The 15440-nt window shown below is 39.6% G+C and overlaps 1 pseudogene; it reads left to right on the top strand.

Moving 5' to 3' along the window:
- Nucleotides 1-2466: 2466 nt before the first annotated feature.
- LOC120096416 (small nucleolar RNA SNORA17) lies at nt 2467-2586 on the top strand (annotated as a pseudogene).
- Nucleotides 2587-15440: the final 12854 nt, after the last annotated feature.

Genomic DNA, 15440 nt, shown 5'->3' with positions numbered 1-15440 from the left:
CACAAGATGGTGGGATTCCACCATATACACACTCGATAGCACTATTTATGAATGGAGTTTTACTTTGTCAATCAGGTCTTCTCATTTACTTTCATGACTGGTTTTTGTGCTTATATTTTTCCATCTCAATTTCATTCTGTTGTTGGGCATTAATAGAAAAGCTCTCTTTTCTAAGCCTTATAGAAAACATTTGGTAATTCCTTCCTCTTTCAGGGAATACTGTCATGGCTACCAAGATCCCCCTATTTTTTTTTGTCTTGAACTAAGATAATTCCTATTATTTTTCAAGATAGCACTCCCCTCATGAAGCTAGTCCTTTTGGTTCTTATACACTCAGTACACCTTTTCAAAAATCCCTTTTATCTCATATCACCAGTTACCCAGGTTAAAAAAATGCTTAGTAAACATAGCTCTTACCAGTAACATTGCAGTACACCTGAAGTGGTTCTAGTGGGCTGCTGCCATCAGAGTCAACATAGAAGAACCTGACTGTGTTCCCTCTGTGTCTGTATACTTAACAGGATTGCTCATAGATGGCTGAAAAAATTAAAGAGACACCCTAATTGATTCTAAATATCACCCTGAAGAAGTCAGTAGCTCATACATAACCCCTCTTCTCATATTGCTTCCTTTTCTTCCTTTACAGGCCCAAAAGTTTCTACAGCTCAGTATTCTGATACTTAATAGACTTGTATTGCAGTTTTACTTCTGTTGTTGTCAAAAAATATCCTGACAAGGAAGTAACATAAGTAACAAAGGGCTCATTTTAGCATACAATTCTAGGTCATGGTCCATCATTGCAGAGAAATCAGTTGTTGGACCTTGAGGGAGCTAGTAACCTCATATCCATAGCCAAGGACACAAAGAAAAATGTACATTTTTCTCCTCACTGGTTTGCTTATATTCTGCTTGATCTTTCCACTCAAAAAGTTCATAAAGTATTCTTACTTTATTTTATGCCAATTGACACAAGGTAGGGTTATTTTTAAAAACAGGAACCACAATGGAGAAAATGCCACCACAGACTGGAGTGTAAAGAGTTCTGTAGCACATTTTCTGTATTATTTTTTGATATGAAAAACTCCAGTTCACTGTAAGAATAGTGTCTTATGTGGCACTAAAAAGCAGGTTGATCAAGCCCTGAAGGCATGCCAGTAAACAGTACTCCTTCATTGCCTCTCTTCATTTCCTACGTCTAGCTGCATGGCTTGAGTTCCTGCTCTGACTATTCTTCATGAAGAACTATAACTGTAAGCTGAAAGGAACCCTTTCCTTATGGTATTTATCACAGCAATGGAAGACTAATTAAAGCAAGAAACCATGTTTAGAGAATGATCCCATCACAGTGGCCTGGGTCTTTCCACCTCAGTTAACATATAATGATCCCTACAAACATGTATTCAGGCCAACCCAATATTGACAGTCTCTAATTAAGACTCTCTTCTTAGGTGATTCTATGTTATTTGAAGTTCTTAGTTAAAGTTAACCATCATATGTGCTTTATTATAACTCACCCATTCATTCACGCATTCTTAACTCACATGAGAAGTACATCTATCCAAAACACTGTACCTCGTTTTTTTTTTAATTTGCATTCTGCTTGTATGTCCCCATAATATACTAAGATAGAATAGTCAAGAGATTATTGACCAACTGAGATATCTTCCAGCACAAAGAGACACTCTGTTACATTATACATACTAAGCTTTGGAAAGTGATATAATATGAGATACAAGTGATATAATATGATATCACATGCTTTTATATCTTTTAACAATAAATATAAGGACACTAATTTGGGGGAGATACGGTGTGTGTGTGTGTGTGTGTGTGTGTGTGTGTGTGTGCATGTATATGAACATATTTATGTGCTTATATGCGAGAAGGGCAATTGTTAAACTTCAAACATTGTTTCTTAGTAGTCTCAATTTTGTTCTCTCCTTGCTATTTGACTAGTCTCACTGGCCAAAGAGCTTCAAGGCTCTACCTATCTATACCTGATCACCATGAGGAATAAAAGACTCCATAAACCCCCTAGCCTTCATATGTTCTAGGGATCATACACTGTTCCTCCTGAATTCAAAGGAAGCAGTTTACCAACTGAGATATCCTCCAGCACCTAGAAACACTCTATTACATTATACATACCAAGCTTTGGAAAGTGATATAATATGAGACCCAATATCAACTGATCTTCACCTAACAACTGCGCACTAATTTATAGATGTATCTCAATAAGTAAAATTTTCACCAAAGGTCACAGCCATTGACAAGACCATCAGCCTGTGTTCTCATGCTAAAAGTCCATAGCAGGGTCATGTTGTGCTCATATATGACCAGATCAGGTCACGGGTGTCACATATTTAGGAGTATTAGCAGAGCTGTATACTTGATAAATATTACTCTTATTAAAGAAACACAGATTTGTAAGAACACACAAGAAAAGATTTATTAAATAACATATCAATTGTACCCCTAGATGGGATGTGTCAAAAAGTACATCAATAGGTGACAGTGAGCAAAGAGGTTATGCCTATGCTTAGTGTTCTGAGCTGTGGAGATCTAATTGATTAATAGTCAAACGTGCCCTGAGATAAAAATAAATAAATAAATAAAATAAAAAATTAAAAAAAAAAAACCTGCGAGAACCACCCAACCACCACTCCAGTTCCAGTAGGCTTAGACAGGCAGTTAGACTGAGAGGACCACTAGCTCATCTCTGTGTAGACCTGGACTAGTTCCCAGTGTAGGGTGTGAGCCCAAGACAGGAATAACCCACTGGGAACCATGCAACCTAAGGAAAGAGAGCCTGAGACTACATCAACTTGGGCCATGGGCCTTTGGTCAGAGTGAGCAGTCCCATACTGCATAGGCAGAGACCTAGCCTGAGAGGACCACCAGTCTGAAGCTTCATGGGGCTGGGTGGACAGGCTGTATTTAGATATGACCCCTCCCTTGTGCCCAAATGCACGAGCAGGGCATAACACTCCTGAGACTACTCCTGAGATATCCCAGACATGTAAAGACCCCCAAGTAGCACTAAGAGGAGCAAGTAAGTAGAAAAATACAGGAACAGAAAGGCAGAAGGATAAGTACACATGAAAAGAGGCAGAATTATAGACTCAAGGGTAGTGAGAAACAGCCTGATGTAAGTATCTGTTAATGCCACCTTGGACTATGATGAAGTTCTGACCTGTACAAGAGGCCATTTTTGAGTCAGTGGACTAGCATTAAGAGGCATCTATATCTAAAAAAGGACAGGCAGACATACCTTGTGTTGGCTGCTTGCCCAGAGACTTGGTGATACTAAAGGGCCGTGCAAAATTGGCTTACCCCCTTGCCTGGGCATTGTAAGAGAACTGACCTTGGAGATTTGAGAGTAGAAATGACTTAGCCCCTAGCCAGCTGCTGTGCTTAGGAGACTGGGCCCTGTACTTCACATAGGCAGTAGAAATGTTTCTGATGGCCTAGTCACAGATGAGCCAGCCCTGAGGGCATGGGAGTGGGAGAGCTGGCTCTGTACCTTTGTGGTTGTGGCATGGGATGGGCCAGCTATGGCAGTACAGAACATCTTGCCTCATGGATGTGGGTGGTGAAAAGCTGGTGAACTCACTAGCTCAGATACTTTTCAGGCCCAGACACAATGCTTTGAGTATGCCCACTCCAACATCTACCCTATAGATGAACATCTGGTGTATGTTAAGGGTTGGCACTATAGATACAAACTATAAGCTCTCCATTACACTGGGCAACCACATGATACCTGAGAGAAGTCCCAGTGAGGATCTGTCCCGTGCTATCGTCTCGCCAGCAAGAACACGCGTGGACACCAGGATCCTCCTGTAGCAAAGCGTTTATTACATCTTGAAGAGAAGACACCCAGGGCCCAGAAAGGCGCTGCTTATAAAACCCTAGCACAGCGTGTCCACGCCTGATTGGTCGCTTACCCATGATCTCACTGGAACGCCCTGGGGTGGGCAAAGACTTGGCGCGAACACACTCTTGCACATACGCACACAGCTAGTTTCTTGAAAGGAAATCGGGCTGGCGCAGCGGAAGCCAGCGCCATCTTGCAATGGCGAATGTTATTGCGGCTTTCCATGTCTCCCCCTTTTTGTTTTACTAGAATGAGGCTGGTATAGGCCTCTGTAGTTACGTCCATCTGCTGTGGCTCCTGTCTTAGGTTGTTCCTCTTATGTCACAGCCTTATCAGTCATAGGGTAACCCTATCGCCACCGGGCCCCGTGTCTTAGATTTGTCTGTGTATGAGGAAAGTTGCCCGTCTCTGGATAGCGCAGTGCTGTGTGACAGTAACTGCTAAACGACCTAGGGTGAAGTCCACAAAAGAGGCCAGCCAGAAAATGAGTTAGTGGGGAAATCATGATCACCCTATCGCGTGCAATGAGGAAACCTCAGCGATGTAGAAGGGCTGATCAAAGAATCATTGAGTCTCTCTCATCCCAGTGCAATGGATCCACAAATCCGTGGGGTGCAAGAGCAGAGAACTCAGATGCCGACTCATTTTTGAGCATAGATAACCAAATTTCAGGGGAGGCCCCTTATTCAATGGCCACAAGTGCTTGAGTGATAACGACCTTGTCACGTTTCTGTTGAGATCTGAGTTTGTAAACCAACCATAGCCTGAACACTAATCCACAGCACAAGGCTGCACCAAACAGAGCCACTCCTGATAAGTAGTGGGCACCTCATCTGGTTCTTCTCAGCTGTTACCACCAAGGGCCGTAGTCAAGCCGCTCCTATAATAAAATTTAGAATTCCCAATTGTTAGCAACTACTCCAGAAAGTTCACTCACTGTTCTTGCCTAACAATAGATTGGGGGAGGGTTACTCTAGACACTGCACACAATGGCGTCAGCAGTAATGGCTGCTACAATAGCAGCAAAAGTAACAAGGTCTTTCCCAGGACAGTTTAGGATCAGCCATTCTTCTCTGGAACAACCAGCAGTCAAGGGAACCATGTCTGAGATCTGTAAAACCAGGGCAGAGTTCCCCAGTCCACAGCAGCTTCACACAGATGGCATTCCTGTGAAGCTACAGACTGTAAGATGACAACACCAGTTAAGGCAGCAAGAGTCACCAGGGGAATGAGGGGGGCAGGGGTAACAGCTGGATTCCAATCTTCTCCAGCAAGCAGCAGTGTAGAGAGGGTGGTGTGCAGGCCACAGTGGGACGGGACACACATAGCGGTAACACTGACTGTAGCAACACCAAAATTTCTGTGATGACAAAAGATGAGGGGGGATCTTCCATCTTCCTCTCAGGGCAGTGGAATGACTCCAGGGACCCGAACCATTAGAGCTGAATCTTCATGTAACCAGAATCAGCAAGTCTCACCAGCCACCTCTGGTAGCTGGCACACTCTTGTAGCATCCTGTAGAAAAAACACAAAGAATCCCTCTTCCCCATATAAAATACCTGGACAGGATCATGCCAATGTAGAAGTATGCCTAGTTGTAGGGTGCCATAAACACTCAGAGTTCCTTGGCATCCAAATTTTAAAATTGGAAATAAAAGGAGTATTATTAAATGATTGTATAGCATACAGGGATAACTCCCCCTTTTTCTTTATTAAGATATGAACTGTCTAGTATCAATGTCCTGCTTCGTTAAGGGGTCCAAGCAATCTAGTTTGAGTTCTTAAATGTCCTATAAAGGAACAGTACTTAGTGTTCTTAACCACTAAGCCATCTCTCTAGCACCTCACAAACTTTATTTACTTAAATATAAGCATTAATTAGAAATGTCAAATCCTGTAAATATTGTCTAAATTTAGTTGTACTAGAAGTCCCTGAGCTGGCAGGGTGAGGCTGGGAATTGAAAGTAAGCAAATGGAGTCTTCCTCTTTTCATATCAACTCCATTACCATATTTAAAGAGCTGGGTCTATGGTTTTGTTTAGTTGTCTGATCCAGAGCACTGAAAGGACAGTGAGTTGTCAGACATTCACACTGAAATCATCACTCACTGATTTTATGTAGAAAACTTGCCTCTAGTAAAGCATTAAGTAATTGAAATCAATTGTTAACCACAAGCTACAAATTGGCTATCAGTATATGAATTGAAAGCTTGATTTTTTTTTTAACATTTTAAAAACAGCAGCTGTCCTTGGGCAGGGGAATTAGCATTAACATACAGATAACTTCAGGGCAAACCACAACTTTGGAAATCAAAACTCAATCTCCAACAAACTAGTCTCCAGAATCCAGTCTCCAAGATACCGAGTCTATCCTTCATGCTACGAAGTTTGACTGCCATTTCCTACATATGAACGCACGATGGTGCGGTATCTAATACCTCAACAAAGAGACATTGTCCTAAAATCTTTTAGAAGCCTGGTTTCTAGAATAAGAGTTCCATAAAAATATTATCTCAATTTAGACCTGTTTTCCTAGGATGGCTCATGCCACATGTTGTCTAGAATGACTCTTCCAAATTAACAGTTTTATGTCAACTTTGTTACCAATGTTACACTTTTTTTCTCAACTTTCTGTTACCAATCTTACATTTTTTAACCATATCTAATAACATAAAATCCAATAGTCTATAACCAAGGCATGTAGAGAATAATTATATATTTAGAACCAATCAGAAACAAAATATTAAAGGTATGTGTAGACCAAACACAATTATGACTTTTCTAGCTGTGATTTTAAGGGAAGCACCTTGTCACGTGCTAAGTCTAATAATCAGCTCATGTAGACGCTCATCCCCGGGCAGCTTCTCCAGCTGACCTAGACACCTGGCTACAGGTACAGGGCTCCAAGGGCTGATTGAAACTGTTTTTTATTCATTTGTTCCTTTTTTGAAACGAGTTAAAATCAAATCAAGATGTGAACAACTGGCAGATAAAGTTTTTTACCATCTTCTGTTTTGAACATGAAACATAAAACATTTAAGCAACAAGAAAAAAAAAAAAACCATAGACATAAACTGACATACATGGAGAGCTTGGTGCACCAAGGACAGACAATAGACAAAGAGGAAAAACTAGATGGTGTCCCAGCAAAGGGACCCAGATTCCAATAGGAGTCAGCAGAGAGGTAGGATTTCCCCTTTCCCACCACTTCCACGGTGACCATCCACTCAAGTGGAGTTGATATGGATGATGGATTGTCTCAATTCCTGGACTAGTCCATCAACGTGTTGAAACCAAATTCCTGTAAGATACATAGATATATTACAGGATATCTGAGCAGCACGACTGACATTCACAAATGGTATGGAAGTGAAACACTACAACTCTGAGGACAAAAGTTTAGAATTGAGATATCTTTTTCTTTGATTCTCCTGAATAAATTTTTCAGGCGGTCTACCTCTATCAAATCTGATCAGTATGACTCTGTAAATTTCCAGAGCCTAATAACAACTTTTAGAAGCACAAATACAAATTTTTTCTCCCAAACTATTGTGTTCCTTTTATTTCCTTTTCTTTTCTTTTTTTCTTTCGAGACCTTTTCTCCCTCCGACATACTTTCTTGTTGCTCTGTAAGGATCCTCTGACCTGTCCTAATGACTGTAATGGCTTCCCACACAAAGAAAAAAATAAAGAAAATTACCAGCCTTGCCCACAAAGGATCCATAACTTTCGGTTTCTTCACAGTGGCTCTCCACCTAGTCCCATATCTTTCTTATTCATAGCGAGCTGCCTCATCTTCTAAATCCTCTTTCTCAGAGGGGCTAAGCTCATCTGTTTCTGAACTATCAAGCCCCAAAGCCTCTAACTCCTTTACCGGATAAAGGCTTTTCCTTTTCGGGGCTTTCTCCTCCTTTCCCTGTTTCGCTCCTGGGGCGACCTTTCCCCCATCTCTCGCTTCCTCGGATCTAATGTCCTTGGAAGGGTCTTTTTTCTTAGGTGCACCTTTCCTTCTTAAAGCTTTCACCTCGCTCTGTTTCTGACATGCTGTATGAAGACGAAACATGCCTCTCATAGCTTACCTCTCGAACTGCAGTTCTGGACCCTCTCCGCGAGCAGAGGCTCTCCTCAGCGCCTGAGATGGTGAGACGTTTGTCCCGGGTTTTGGCACCATATATTCCGCGCTATCGTCTCGCCAGCAAGAACACACGCGGACACCATGATCCTTCTATAGCAAAGCGTTTATTACATCTTGAAGAGGAGCGACCCGGGGCCCAGAAAGGTGCTGCTTATAAAACCCTAGCCCGGCGCGTCCACGCCTGATTGGTCGCTTACACATGATCTCACTGGCATGCCCCGGGGTGGGCAAAGACTTGGCGTGAACACACTCTTGCACATGTGCACACAGCTAGTTTCCTGAAAGGAAATCGGGCTGGCGCAGCGGAAGCCGGCGCCATCTTGCGATGGTGAATGTTATTGCGGCTTTCCACAAGGATCAAGTATAGATGGTGCAGCAGAAGCTGGAGGTATTGTACTAGACCAAAAGTCATTGCAATAAAAAAGTGCAAGCTAAAACTTATGTACAAAAGTGTATACTTTGGGACATACTGTGACATACTATAGCTTCCACAATAAGATTTTTTTTCTCCCTGTTGGAGGGGAGGTTTCATTGGTGGAAGATTGGTAGGTGGGGAAGGGGAGATGAATGTGACTGAGGTACATGATGTGAAATTCACAAGGAAATAATAGAATTTTTAAAAACAAATCACATTAACTATTTTAGACATAAAACTTTATATTGATATATCACAGGAGAGGGGAGAGAGAGAGAGAGTGAGAGAGAGAGAGAGAGAGAGAGAGAGAGAGAGAGAGAGAGAGAAGAGTTTAAATTCATATTCTGAAACACCTAGAAAAAAAACAACTTTAGTTTCATCTTGAGCTTGTAGTCCAACACCCAAAGAAGTCAAGACAGAATCTCAAGGCAAGAATATAGAGTAAAGCACTGATGTAAAGTCCCTGAAGATGTATTACTTGCAGGCTCCCTCCTCATGGCTTTTTCTGAGTGCTTTATTATACCAATGAGTAGAACCTAACATCATAAAATACTATCCACAATTGGTGCCCACTTCAATAATTATTCAAGAAATGGCCCTACATCACAAGATCACATAGACATTGTATCAACTGAAGTTTCAAATTCTAAAATCATTCTAGATTGTGACAAAATGACAAAATCTGTCCAGTACATGCCCTTGTGTGCATACAGAGGTCAGAGAACAATCTGGGATATCTGTTATCAAATGTCCCCTTGTTTTATCCAGAACTCCTTGCTATTTTTCCACTGCATATATCATAGGCTAGCTGGCCTGTGAAAGTACAGAGTAGTCATACATTCATGTGGGCCCAGTAAAAGTACATTAAGGGCTTCATGGCGAAAGTACTTTTACCCATTTAAGTGTCTCTCCAGTCCCAGCTTCTGCTTTTTCATGTAAGGATTCAGCTCTGAAGATCTGCTACTTTGTCACTCTCTCTTTTATCTATGCACTCTAAACCCTTCTAAATTGTCTTGCTCTTATCTCCTGTACTTGGATTTTCTTCCTTCCTTTCTTTCTTTCTTTCTTTCTTTCTTTCTTTCTTTCTTTCTTTTATTTCATTTATTTATTTTGCCAGAGGAAAGAGACACCAACTCATCTTCAGAGGGACTATTAGTATAGTAATGGAGGGCCATTAAAGAAAACCAAGCAGAACTCTGTAAGCTTGTAGCCAGTCTGTTCCTCATAGAGAAGTGCAGATCAGCCAATATTACATAGTATGACTTTATATTCAAAAGAAAAGAAAGAATAATGAAACATCTAGGTGAGATGGAACTTGAAACTTTATTTACCACTGCTGTTCAACCAGGTAAGTCACTGGGCTTGAAACTGAGTTTATCTTAAGACATATTAAGAAGATAGAAGTGATAAGCATACCTTTTACTGGGATACTTTACAGATTTCCTGTTTCCAGTAAAGATGCTATCAGACAAGTCACCATGAGGTTCAGGTGGCTCTGGATTCCTTTCTGAATCCTTGTCTAATGTTGACTAGATGATTAGAAACAATGAGAAAGAATGTAAAACTGGACCCTGTTATAAAGTGAGTACCAAAATCAAATTACAAACGCATTACAGACTTAGATATTAAGAAGGGGAATGTTTGAATGTTCTGGAAGAATAGGACATACAGTTTCTTCATTTACTAAACATAAAAAAATGTTAAAAATGATTCAAGTTCAAAAAAGTAAAAGAAAAAAAAAGGCCAACATGCTCATAATAAAATTAATGAAGAAGAAATTAGTTAGAGGTTAATAATAAAAATATGACAAGATGTCAAATGGGAAACAAAAATATCATAAAATATTAATATTAAGTTTTAAATTTCATAATGAATATAGAGGCAGGAAATGACATATAGGATAATCAGCATATTTTGCTGTAGAGAAACTGAGTGCTTAAAAGAAAAAACAAAAGGAAGTTTGTAGGGCTAGGAAGATTGCTATAATTAGGGTGCTTGTCATACAGATACCCTATATAAGGACCTGTATTTCTAGAACCTATGTATGCCAGTGTGTTCCTGTAATCCAAGATGAAAAAAGAGCTCCCGGTTCAGTGAAAGACTCTACCTCAAAATAAAATGAAGAGTGACTGTAAATTATGTCCAACACTGGTCTCCATATGCACGTGTGATTGCATATTCAAGCATATCCATGAGCAGGCACACATGTAATATTACTGGAAGTTTGTGAGGAATCTCTTTTTCGTAAACAGATGATACCAGGGAAGCCAAGATGCCTTCTTGGGATTCGTACCTTCCTTTTAGAATAATGTAAGAAGGGGCATAATTGATCATTTGAGAATTTTATTAAAGTTTAAAAGAACATCCCCAAGACAAGCAAAGCTGAAAATATCAGTAACTGCTCGTAAGGGGAGAAGGGAGAAAGTAAAGGGGAAAAAGTCATTCTTTTTCAGGTAAGCAGACATGGAAGTTAGCTATACTGTGGCATGTGGCCATATGGTCAGAAGGGGAGCTTCAGAGAACGAATAAGAGAGCCTGACCACAAGGGAAAACATTCTTAGGCTCTACCCAAAATCCAAAAGAGAATGGCAGAGAAGAAGAAGAGGAAGAGCTACTTATTCTGAACACTAAAATTGCCATAGACCCAAATAAATCCTCAGGGTACCTCACAGGAACTGCACTAGGAGGTAGACATTCTAGGAAGGAGAATTATCTAAATAAGAAATTCCTGCTTTTATCTCTTTAGCACAGTTTAAGAACCTTTCTTACTGAAGCTTAGTCCTTTGACCAGATAATCAGCCAGCTCAACTGTATTAACTCTTAAGAAAGGAGGGAAAGGTATGTCTTCAGAAAGAAAGATATTCCATTTTGTGCACACAAAAATGCTTTGGGGGTAGCAAAGTTGGTCACTAAGGGAAACACCAACCAATAAATTCTGCATTCTGTTGAATGGTTACTATCAGGAGTTCATGCAAAGAGCTGCACCCCAAGGAGAAAAACAATGGCTGACACATCAAGGCTCTTCAGGATAAATTTTTACACAAACAGAGCAGATGTGGAGTATGACCAGGCAGAGCCAATGATCCATGTTTTCATATCTGAGGAAAATTCTGAGGACAGATATGGCAGATAGTTTATTTCCTAAGGTACAATTTGAAACATCCTTCCAATATTCTCTCTTATTTTTGACAATGATAGTATTGAGATGGCAAAATACTTTTATTTAGAACTCACCTTTTCAAGTACCATAGTCAGTACTACAGTTTTGCAGCTTCAGCATTCATATACCTAGAGTAAAATATGAATATCATTCTACATGTGTTTGTGAGTGTGGGTGTTAGCATGTGTCCATGCACTTGTATCTGACTAATATGTGTTAATGTAGCAACCAGTGATTGACATCAAGTGTCTTTCTCCATCATTCTCCTTAGTGCTGCTCACTCCCACTTTTAAATTTGATGTGCATTTGCCATGTAGTACACAAGAAGTCAGAGGAAAACTTGATAGGTTTTGTTTTCCTCTCTCTGGTTGATACTGGAGATTGAATTTAGGTTTGTAGACTTGTTATCAAGCATTGTAACCCTCTGACAATCTTGTCTGCTGTGCACCTTGGTTTTTGAGACTGAACTTGAAGCTCACCAATTTGACTAGACTGTCTGGCTACTAAGTCTTGGAAATGTACCTGTCTCTACCTGCCAAGCACTGGAATTACAAGTGCAAGCTAGTATGCCTGACTCTTGGAGGTAGGCGCTGGAAATTAGAACTCAATTGTTCATGTTAACAGGGCAAGCTTTTTTTCTTCTTTTTTAATAATACAATAAGCCATCTCCTTTGCATCTCAGTACATATCTTTAAGTATTAAAATGTTTCAATTATCTTAGTTTGCCCATTATTATTCTTACATTGTTTTGTTTATAACTATGTGTAACAATAATTAATTTCAAAAGAAATCATGAATTTGAAAGACAGCAAATAAGATATTTTGAAAAGTTTGAGGGAGGAAAGCAACAAGATAAATGATGTAATTATAATCTCAAAAACTGAAAAGAATATTTTTTGAAAAATTGTTTAATAATAGTATGTCTCCTCTTACAGTGTCAGGGGTAATAGAGTATTTACTATGTAGTTGAAATCTAATATAGATTGACACACAGTGCCTGTAGACATAAATAAAATCACATTAATTCTGAGAACTAGGTAATGCTTTTGAAGCATTTTATTTAGCAGTCAGTTACTTAATTAAGCTTGTCATTTACCTAATGAATAAGATTTCAGAGAATTTGACTTGGCCTTCTGTCAACAAAGAAAAGAAAGTTAGTGCTAAAACTATTAAGTATTCCAAGCTATTGATGTCAGAGGGCACCAATACATAGATATGTGTGGAGAGCTCTTGGTGTCACTTATAGAAATTTGGCAAGTACATGACACTGGGCTGAAGTAAGTAGGCTCAGATAAGAATGTTCACATTTGGGCTAATACAAATCTCAAGGTAAACTCATCCTAGGAATGTGTGGCATTTCTTTTATCTTGGTCATCCTGATAAGCCCTTAGAAACTGATCAGGGGGCTTGGTGTATTGCCTTGTTTGATCTCTTTGTTCATTACCTTCTTTGATTTCTTTGTCTTTCATCTAAGAGCTTATCCTATTCTTTGGATGTACCTAGTATGTGAAAATATAAACCCTGCTTCAGACTCAGCACTGGATGGAGTCCTGTTATAATGTTGTCTATTGTCATTTTCTTTTCAATACTCGCTCCTGCCCTTGGCCCTTGAGATGTTGTTGCCTGATTGAGCTGGCTTGGTCAGATGGTGCCTCAACTTTGGAGCTCAAATGAATGGGATACAAAGAAGGACACCATGGGAAGGGAAGCTTGAGCAAAGGCAGCAAAGGCAAAGGAAAATGAAGGTTTTTTCAGTGGTGAATAAACCTTGTAAAAGGGGATAAGGTAATGGTAGAATGGATTTGGTATATGTGTTTAGAGTTGCACTAAAATCTAGAGGAGCTAAGACAATTCACATAGATGATTTTAATCTTTGTGCCCCACTTAGATAAAATTTAATTATAAACATGAGAGAGAGAATGGGTTTCAGAAAAACAGTCCTCTCCCCTGTCCTGGATGATTTGGTGATGAGAGATAGAGTTTTAAAAAGAGAAAGAAAACGACCATAAGCTGTTCCAGAGCTCTCCGAGGGAGGGATAGGAGGAGGTCGGGAAAGATTCTGCCTCCTCTCTCTCTCCTACTGGAGGCATGATTAGTTTTGGCTCTGGGTCCCTTTGGCACATTTCTCTTCCTTCTCTGTTTATTGTCTGTCCATGGCACGTTGATCTGTCTATATCTGTCAGTTTTTGACTGTGTTTTCATTTTGTTACATGATTGTTGCTCTGTGTTTCATGTTCAAAAGTAAAAAAAAAAAAAAAAAGTATGGTTAAAACTTTACCTGCTGCTCCTTCTGGTCATACACCTCTTGATTTAGTTTTAACTCATTTCAAAACAAAAACCAAAAACCCAACAAAATCCCATAAACAAACAAACAAACAAAAAACAAACGAAAACAGGCAGTCTGAATTTGCACAAGAAAAACTGCTAGGTTGCCTTGCACTTCTAGCTCAGAGTCAAGAACAGCTGGAGAAGACAAGCAAGGGGCTGATTTTCTGCACATTCCACTCTTAAAGGGGCCAGCTGCTTCTCAGCTTCTAGGATAAGAGGTGATTTTCCTAGAAAAATCTCTGTGACTGTGTTTATCGTGTTCATATGATGACAAGGTGCTTCTTTCTTGAAATTACAGCCAAAATAAAGAATGAAACACTTTTTCCTAAATAGATAAGATGTGTATGGCAACTCATTTCATGTTTGTTTTTGACTGGTCTTAAATATATAAATATGATCTGCATGTCTTGTTTATAGATTATAGGATTATAAGTTATTGGGTATGATTAAAAAATTGTAGCACTGATAACATAAAGCTGGCTTAAAACTGGTAACTTGGTTGGAGTCATTCTATACAAGACATAGGGCTGTAAAGATACCCCAAAATTGTGGTAATATTTTATGTAATTCTTGTGCTAGAAATCATACTTATAAAGATAGGATTTAAAATAATGAGGTATTAAAAGCTGCAAAACTATGCATTTATATATAAAAAATGGCAGCCAAACATTGTAACATGAATGTAATGTACATGGTATAGATTTTAGAGAGAATAGATTGCTTACACTAAAATATAAAAAATGGTTTTGCTTTCCAAAATTATGGTTATGCTCTAATATTGCAAAAGAAACTTAACAATTGTAGTTCAATTGCCAATGTTCCATTAGTTGCAGTTTAAATTCAATCACAAATTCAAGATTTTAACTCATCCATATTTATAATTAAGAAAAATATGGCAAGTGGAGATTATGGCAAGATTTATAAAAGGTAAATGTAATTAGGAACTTCTGCGAACATTACTGTTAAGTCCGAATTCCTCGGCCTTACTCAATTCGGGAAGGAGCAGTGATCAAGAACGACAAGAGACTCAGTTCGATGCAAATGCCACAAGCTGTATTCGGGCAGAGCTCTGGACCAATACGTACCTCACGCAGGAGGCAGAGGAATTGGACCAGAACCACAAAAGCACAGAGTTTACATAGGGTTTTAGAGAAGGAGCTGGAAAAGGATGGCGGGGCAATACATGATTTGTCCCTGCGCTTACTCAAACTTGAGCATGTGTTGAGCAGGCAAAAGAGATATCTGGGGTCCCACTGATGTTCTCTGTGGCTTTTCTCGGAACATTGGATACAGGGTAGAGGAGGTCGTTTTCTCAGAACTCCTCCCTGGAGCACAGCTATCTAATCTCATAGCCTCCGGGTTCCTGGAACACTACCCTCCCCGTACATGAGTCATGTCAGAATTTATTTGTACAGGCTGAAAGCCAGGTTCAGACCTTGAGTGGGTGGACGACAGGGACGAGTTTTTGAACAACATTTCATTACAACTTGGCTTACCTATTTCAGCTGCCATTCCAAAAAACAGAT

The sequence above is a fragment of the Rattus norvegicus genome, chromosome 13, assembly GCF_036323735.1.
Source record: "Rattus norvegicus strain BN/NHsdMcwi chromosome 13, GRCr8, whole genome shotgun sequence".
Classification (NCBI taxonomy): Eukaryota; Metazoa; Chordata; class Mammalia; order Rodentia; family Muridae; genus Rattus; species Rattus norvegicus.
Note: the sequence above shows the minus strand (reverse complement) of the source record. Positions and strands in the feature narration are given on the sequence as shown.